Raw genomic sequence first — 9,187 nt, forward strand, 5'->3', positions numbered from 1 at the left:
CAAATTTTAGCCAAAGGGAATATACTGTAGGAGGTAACAAGTTCATGGGATTGTAAACTGAAATCTCTTACTTTGGGTTACAAAACTGACATGCCAATCTTCTTGATGGCCATTTGTTTGATATAAATTGCAGTTACTAGAAGATATATTATTCATTTTTTCATTTCTCTGACACAATACCTAAGAAAAATCATCTTAAAATTAGACAAGGTCAATACTTTAGAGATGGCTGCTCATGATTGCTTCAATTATTTAGTGACCTTTTCTAAAACATTTACATGGTGATGGGGGTATTATAGTAGAACAAGTTGTCTCACCTCCTGGTATATAGAAACCAAAGAGATTTAGGAAGAACTGTATCCTAATATGCCCTATAATGTACCCTATATTATGCCTAGGTTACCAGGCTGGTGGTCCTGGGTTCTATAAAGAAACAGGCTGAGCAAACCACAGGGAGAAAGCCAGTAAGCAGCACCCCTCCATGGCTTCTGTATCAGGTTCTGCCTCCAGGTTCCTGCCCTCTTTGAGTTCCTGTCTTGACTTTCTTCAATGATGAACAATGATTTGAAAGTGTAGTCCAAATAAACCATTTCCTTCACACAAGTAGATTTTGGTCATAGCATTTCATCACAGGAATAATAACCCTAAGACAATAGTCTTAAGATGTCTTCTCACAGACTACTAATTATTTTCAAATTGCAATAAACAAAAGTTCATTAATATAGGATTGCTTCTGTACTTTAAGTTTGTTTTACACAAGTAACTGAAATAATTGACAAGCATTCCTTTAAGTTCCAAAACAAAAGTCGAGTTTCATCCAATCACAGCCTGCAAGGTAACAGTGTGCCCAAATATTGGTAGCTGTAGTCCATCAGGTCATTTTCCCCTACTTTTCTTTCATTATCATTTTATAAAAGACTACTACTCATACACACTACTAAAGTGTAACTCTCTTCATCTTTTCTAGTTTCAAGTATTGTTAGATTCATGAAGACTTTAAGGCTTAAAAATAATTTTTTGCATTTATTTATTGTGCCTGAAGCTTTTCTTTTATTATTTGCAAGGGAACTATAATAACTAGAAGTCAGCAATATCTTGCTTAAATAATAAGAATTTGTATTACCAATGAAATGTAGATATAGATGGTGTTCCTCAGAGTGTGACAACCCAGGAACACATACCATTTATATAGTATTCTATATTTGGTTACATAACCTGAACCCAATTATCAGGGAAAAAGTGATATACCTCAATGGGGAATATTAAATATGTAAAGTTTTGCATTCTTCTATACTTTAATTATTTAAAAAATAAAGAAATTAGCTGGGCGTTGGTGTCGCATTCCTTTAATCCCAGCAGGGAAGCAGAGGCAGGCGGATCTCTATGAGTTTGAGGCAAGCCTGGTCTCCAGAGCAAGTACGAGGATAGGCTCCAAAGCTACACAGAGAAACCATGTCTTGAAAAAACCAAAAGAAAGAAAGAAAGAAAGAAAGAAAGAAAGAAAGAAAGAAAGAATAGATTTCCCAACTAAACTATGTTTAGGCAAATTAAAAAATGTTTGAATATGAATGGGAATATAGAATGATAGTGATCTTATTCTTTGTTGTTGCTCTTGTTGAAACACAAGAATAATTTTATTGGTGCTTAGTAGAGAAGCTTCAGGGCAGGCAAGCTGTGAACCTAGAAGCTGCCTGGAACAAAAGAATCAAGTAGAAAAGGGGGAAAGGCCATGCTGCTGAAGATTCCATAAGTTATACACAGCAGACAAGCATCCACAAAGAACAAAATTATTATTGCTATTATAATAATAATATTATTATTAGTGTGATAGGGCCCAACTCCCTGTGGCACTTGCCACCCCTAACCTGATATCCTGTGTGCTGTACAAAAGGAGACTGAGCAAGCTTTGATAAAAATCTAGTAAGCAGCTTTCTTGTGTGCCTCTCTGCTTCAGTTCTGTCCTCAATTTACTGCCTTGGCTTCCTTCAGTGCACTGTGACCCAAAATATGTAAGCCAAATTGCTTTTGGCCATGGTATTTTACAACAGCAATACAATCACAAAGTAAGACACTAAACAAGTAAATATGAAATAAAAATTTCACTAGCACCAAAAATGAAACTTCTTCATACTTAATAAATTAGTCTTATTCCAAACTTAGAAAATTTAAAAAGACCAATCACATGATTCATTCATAGCACTTTGAGGTGGCTCTATATATGATCCATATATACGATAATGCCATAATTAAGCACTTTATTATGTACAGTTAAGGTACACTAATTATCTTTTCTTTATATATGACAAAAAAACTCACCAAGGACAATATCTACCATAGAAGAGATTGTGTTCAGTTACACATCAGTTGGCCTTTTAGTAAGTATTTGAAATTCATTTTGAGCAAGTTTTTACTCCACACCTTTGTCTCTTTATGGTGTAAGACATTTTCAAATAGTTCCTCTTGATTTTATTTTCCATTTACTATATTTTTATATGACAAGTTGATACTATGGCTCTTTGTTTACTTTTTATTGTGTGAAAAATTGTAATCAGTCCACCAAAGTCAAAGCCTTGTCCAATTTTCCTCCATTGAATGCTGGCAGAACCTGTGACTCTCTAAGAAATGGAATATATAGCAAACAGCTCCCATGTGGATGAAGGCCCTATGGTACAATTAGTTACGTTAACATTATTTTTTAGATAGTAAATATCTCCCAAAAGTTCATGTCCTGAAGACTTGTTCCTTAGCTGATGATATTAGAATCTGATAGAATCTTAGGATGTGGGGTTTAGTATCAGCTCACAATGGACTTTGCTCTCCCCCTTGAATTACCAATTAAGAAAATGCCTTACAATCTAGCCTACAGTTAGATCTCATGGAGATGTGTTCTCAATTAAGGCTCTCTCCTCTCTGTTGTCTCTACATTGTGTCAAGTAGACATAAAACTATCCAGTACTAGTAAAGTATATTACCCTTGGTCTTCTGAACTTTGTGTACATTAATGAACTTTGACTGCACTAATTTTATACATTTATCAAGAATTATTCCATGTTTTCCCATGTGTTTGTATTATTATTTATTTATGTATGATTAATATGATAGTAGTCATTGATTAATTTTCAATGTTTTCTGTAACATTTGCTTAGTGTGTGTGTGTGTGTGTGTGTGTGTGTGTGTGTGTGTGTGTGTGTGTGTGTGTGTGTGTGTGTGACAGTCTATCTATGAATGTTAGAGGACAACTTCTTAGAGACCACTCTATCTTTCTACCATGTGGGGCTATGCAATCAAAGTAGCATCACTGGATTTGATGTCAAGCACCACTATCTACTGAACTTCCTTGATGGAACTGTTTCAACATTTTTTAGTCCAGGAATGAACTGAAAATGTGGTTGGAATTGAAATGTATGCTGTGCTTGCTTTAGTTCAAACCAAATTGTTACATTCTTAACATTACAAACTATGTTTCCCTTTCTTGTACAATGATTCCCCTAACCCCCACACACATACCACTAATTCAAAACTGTATTGACAGAAATCATTTGCTAGAGAATAAATGGCCAAAGAGATTTCTGTCATTGGTTTTTTTCACTCTTTGTTCTTTGGGGGCCTGCTACCCAGCTCCCAAATAAATATTCAGAGTCTTATTCTTTCTTATGAATGCCTGACCTTACCTTAGCTTATTTCTACCCAGCTTTTCTTAAGTTAAATTATCCCATTTATCCTTTGCCTCTGGGCTTTTATCATTCTCTATTCTATATACATTTCTTTGTTTTGTACTCTGTAGCTGGCTACGTGGCTAGGTGGCTGGACCCTGGTGTTGTCAAATCCTTCTCCCTTTCCTTTCTTCCCTCTCTCTTCTTTTTCTACTATTTATTCTTTCTGCCTGGCAGCCTGTCTATCCCTCTCCTACCTAGCTATTGGCTCTTCAGCTGTTTAGGCAGACAGAGTAATGCAGCCTCTCATAGTTAAATAAATGCAACATAAAAGAATATAATACATCTTTGCATCACTAAAAATATTTCACAATTCATATTCAACAACAGATTTCTAACCACAGACACCATCTAAATGCCTTCAACAGGTCATTGAAATTAGCATCAAGTGAAATGTCAGAAGTTCAGTATAGATCAATTCCACCAGTATTTTTTTTTTTTTGGTTTTTCAAGACAGGGTTTCTCTGTGGCTTTGGAGACTGTCCTGGAACTAGCTCTTGTAGACCAGGCTGGTCTCGAACTCACAGAGATCCACCTGCCTCTGCCTCCCGAGTTCTGGGACTAAAGGCTTGTGCCACCAACATCCGGCTTAATTCAGCCAGTATTGAGAGACGCAGAAACATACCTCTATATTGTCACATCAATCTCAGCAGTTTCTTAGTTGTCTATGGAAGTTGACTCAGGAAAAAACAAGATCCTTGGTTTCATTGCAGAAAATAATTTCAGGATGAGCAAGCACAGGTAGGGTCATGGTTCATTAAAATGTTTTTAATAGATATTTTAAATATACAGGTGGAGAGAAAGAAAGATGTGTTTGGGATAAAATAAAGACACCCATGAAAGCATGGATATGGGCTTTTCAAGAGTGAGTGGCACTTTACTTTCTTTAACAACAGTCACATATACAATTTTGATGGAGTTTCAAGCTATTATCTTCAAAGGCTTGCTTAGGAAGCTAAAAATGATTATGGTGTGGTTCCTGATAAACATGTAGGGCTTTTTTAATATATCTATATATTAAAAAGAGTGGTATTTCTTTATCAACAACCTTTATAGTCCTTGCTATTTGTCCTGGAATTCTTGCTTCAACCTGACCCTAGAGGCAGGGACTCCTTTCGCTTCTCATTTTTCCTTTAATTTCTGTCTTTCTTATTTTTCTCAGTTGTGGTAACATTTTAGTGTATTCTTGATGAAGTATCAACATTGTTTTCTTTCTTTCAATATGTGTGATGGGGTGCTTGCTTACATGCATCTGTGTTCACCTGTGTATGGAAATGCAAATGGAAATCAGTTAATAACTTTGGTGTCATCCTTAGAAACTCCATCCACTTTTTCTAGGCAGTCTTGCATTGACCTGAAGCTTACTGATTCAGCTGCCCTGGCTGGCTGGTAAACCCAGGGATCCTCTAGCTTCCAGTTCCTCAACACTGAAGCACATGCCACCACACCTGCATTTTTATATTGGTGCTACAAATAAAATCACTTCTTAATGTTCATGAGGAAGTTGTCCTACTAAACAATCTTCCTAGCCCAACTTTCTAGCCCAACTTTTTAAAGTGCACTTTAAGGACTGTCTTCATTAGACACAAACTGTAATACTTAGTCAATGTTCTACATTTCCCTGAAACCTCTAAAGTTGTTTATATGTGTATGTAAAGTTGCATAGCTGAAATTGATTTCAATTTGTTTTAGTATGGTGTAGGGTACAATGGTGCTTCTATTGCATTTTTTCCTGGGACAATATTGTTTTTTAATGTAAAACTTGTTCTGAGTCTCATTTCCCACCCTAATCTCTCTGGTTTACTTTCTCTACAATACTGTCTAAATCAGAACAACCATCCAATAACTTTGAAATCTAGCTAAGGCACTGACTTTGGAAACAGTACAATGCTAGCAGATTACAAGTAAATCTTATTTGTTTCAGTTAATTTTCCAGAGCTTGTGCACTTTCAGGAGTCATTTAAGAAAATGTGGTAATATATACATAGACACATATCTTTCTGTGAAGACTTGCCATGTATCTGTGTGTGCCCACATGCACACACAGACACAGACACAGACACAGACACAGACACACAGACACACACACAACACACACACACACACACACACACACACACACACACACACACACACACACATTTTCTCCATATACTTCCAAGATGACTCAGTAAAGGAAGGAATATTTCAAATTCAATAAACCTTATTTTTGTTACAGCATTTCCTCTTTTTCTTCTTCATCTTGGCCCACTTTGTGGCAGAAGGTACTCTTTAAAACCATTAGCTTTTAGTGGTTGTTGTCTTAAGAGACTTTTCAGTCCCTGTTCAGGGATTTTAATCCACCTTGTCTCAAATTCTAAAGCTAACTTCTCCTGACATTTCTTTTTTGTCTTCTATATTTCACTGAAGATGTTTCTTGTCCAGTTTCTCCTGCAATGTTCAAAGTTGGAATGAAGGTTTTTTTTATTTTATATATTATATATATGTATATACTGGTATTTTATCATTTATAAACATAGGCTTCAACAAATAAATGATTGGCTAAAAATTCTAGTTTGAGTTGCAGAAAATGGTAAGCCATAAAATCACCTCTTTACAAGCACCATAGTAGCTACTGTAGTTGGTGATTGCAATAGGTTTCAAAGTAAAGCCCAAATCAGTGTAATTTAACAAAGGTATAAAGGGATTACCATGTTTGAATTAGGAGTCCTTGTGTAAATTTAGTATTAGAAAAACTGTAAAATAGATTTTACCGATGCTTGAAATTGAAGGTTCATGTCATAAGGAAAATTATTATTTCCTGAAACCAAATTTTGGTATTGTGTTTTCCTCTTTGTAAAAATGCAGTATTTTCTATACTTCATTTTGGCTAGTTGCACAGTCAGAAATACTGCATCAGTTATAGCATGCATTTCTTTAAAAGTTAACGCTTTTATAGAAAATTGAAGTGTCACTATAATTCCATGATTTAAAAAAATGTATCTCTTTATCTCCCTTTCAAAATAGAGTCTTTTGTGCAATTTATTTTTATGGTTGTTACCACTGCTAGTGCACCTCAAGTTCTAGCCCTTTTCTGTTTCTTTTACATGCTTCTGATCTTACTATCTCTACCTGAATACTTTTTTTGTAGAAAATGCATAAGTTCCCTTTTTACTTATTTTTCACATAATGCCGTGTTAAGGGAGGCACTACCTTACAATAAAAAAAGGCCTCAGGGAAGTTGAAAGAGGAGCATTCATAGCAGAATCTGTCACTGACTAGCAATGTTTCTGTTCACAAATATCTTAAACTGGGGCCTCCTATTTATGTGATGGAAACAATGATCAGCTTTAAAAAATGGTCACTATGAGGGTTAAACAGAATAAAATACCTCATCCTTCTGGAAATTAATGGCTGCTATTATTTGTATTATTAATATTTTTTATTATGAAACTGGAGAGAAATATTCTGCTAGCTCTATCACTTTACATAAGGATGTTGTAACCAGATTTCACTTTTGTCACCAATTGCCTTTAAGGGCTAAGGAAATTAGTCAAACATTTCTCTTTTCCATGAATGGCAGAAATAAATCATCTACCTAGAGAGTCGGGATAGCTATTAGCTGATTAGTTTTCCCCACAAATGTTGACCTTCCAGTAATCTATAAATACTGGAGGTAGTTGTTATTTATTTCTTCAAATGAATCCTTTATTAAGGGCTTTAGTGGATGAGATAAAACTCCTATATGTTCATGTGACTGTATAAACGGAATTACAAAAGTGAATTTCAGCAGGAGCCTTGTAGACAGCCACCATTTTTTCCCTTTAAGCAATATCTTTTGGTTTCAGTTTTTAGGAGCATTTTTAGCAAGTCTGTGACAACCTTTCCTCCAAGCAAATCAGGGAGGAACAAAGAACATTGGGGGCTGTTAAAAATGGTATTCTGAAACATCATTCTGATTTCGCTTAGGGAATCATTTTGACATTTTCTGAGGCTCTGACTAGTAATCTATGGAACTTTTACTTACATTTAAGATTTCAAATTCATAAAAATCAATTGTATTTTGGTTATATTTTCATTTATAGAGCTCCTTTAACATATTTTATACCATAGTTCTACAGAGAAATGAATTATATAGTTTTATGGCAGAGATTATAGTTGGCAAAGTTGATACTATTTACAAAAGTCCCTGGTTTTGTAAATCATTTCTGCATATGAAAATGAACTTTGAAATTCATGGGAAAATGTAATTTGGTGGGAATGATTAGCAATTTTTAGTCATTATCATTCAAGATCAACAGTGACCATAAAGCATTACACTGACTATTTGTGTAGTAAGAGATATTGTACAGCTTAAGCAGTCAACTAGTACCACCTCAAGTATTGTCTATCACATCACAACTCCCCTAGAAGGATCTTTGGCTTTTGCTTAGGACATATTTCTAGAGAAGGTGAGCCATAGTTCATAATATATACTCACATTCTTCACTATGGAAAGTATGCATGAAAGATATGTATCATTATAAAAGATTTGGACCAAGTAAAATTGATGCAATTAAGATAAATTATAGAATCCACTCTGTATTTCTCAATTAGTTTCTCAGTACAGACTGAAGGTTTGCCATGGTATATGTAAGAATGTGGACTGTGGAATCTAGTGAATAAGAAGTAAAATGATCTCATTTAGTTACAGCATAGTTTTTTCTCATAAGTAGTATTTTATTTTCTGACTTCAACTTCTTCATATATTGCATAGCGTGTTAGCTAAAAGAAATGCTGCTATTCTACATGATGGTGTAAATAGGAATCTTCTCACACATTTCCAAATACTAACTTGGTTTTCTTTATCTTTTCTTATAACTCTGATTTTCTAATTCCATACTACTTGAGGTACATCTTCTTAGGAATATACTTCATCTAAATATGAAAGTATGGATGCCGATTAATAGACAACATCACAGAAGTATGGTTTTGACTAATGGCTAATATTCAGGATAAACCATTTCATTGGTCCAAAATTTAAACTTAGCGAAGAGCATTAGTGGATATTTATGACATTTATGACATACAAATTTCTGCTATCAACCCAGAATGTAGAAGTATGTAATAGAAATATGATTAAGCCTTTATTTTCTTAAGAAGGTAATATTCTAAAATATGGATTTCACATGTTTCTTAGCATCTAATCATGTGTATGTGTATATCTATATGCCTTATATACCTATATATAAATAGTATGATGATTTATTAGAATGACATGAGAAGAGTTAACTTTGACATACTTCTGATAACAACATATAACCTAATTTCTAACAATTAAAATATATAGACACAAGAAGAATCTTGAATTCATCATAGCCACCCAAAATAGAAATGAGTTTAAACTAATTTTTCTGAATTTATACAAAATATGGAAATCAAACTAACCCTACTTTTTTCTACTGAAGGTTTCTTTTTTCAATCTAAATCAACTAATGAACCAGCTGGAACCAGAA

Source organism: Cricetulus griseus, chromosome X, assembly GCF_003668045.3.
Source record: "Cricetulus griseus strain 17A/GY chromosome X, alternate assembly CriGri-PICRH-1.0, whole genome shotgun sequence".
NCBI lineage: Eukaryota > Metazoa > Chordata > Mammalia > Rodentia > Cricetidae > Cricetulus > Cricetulus griseus.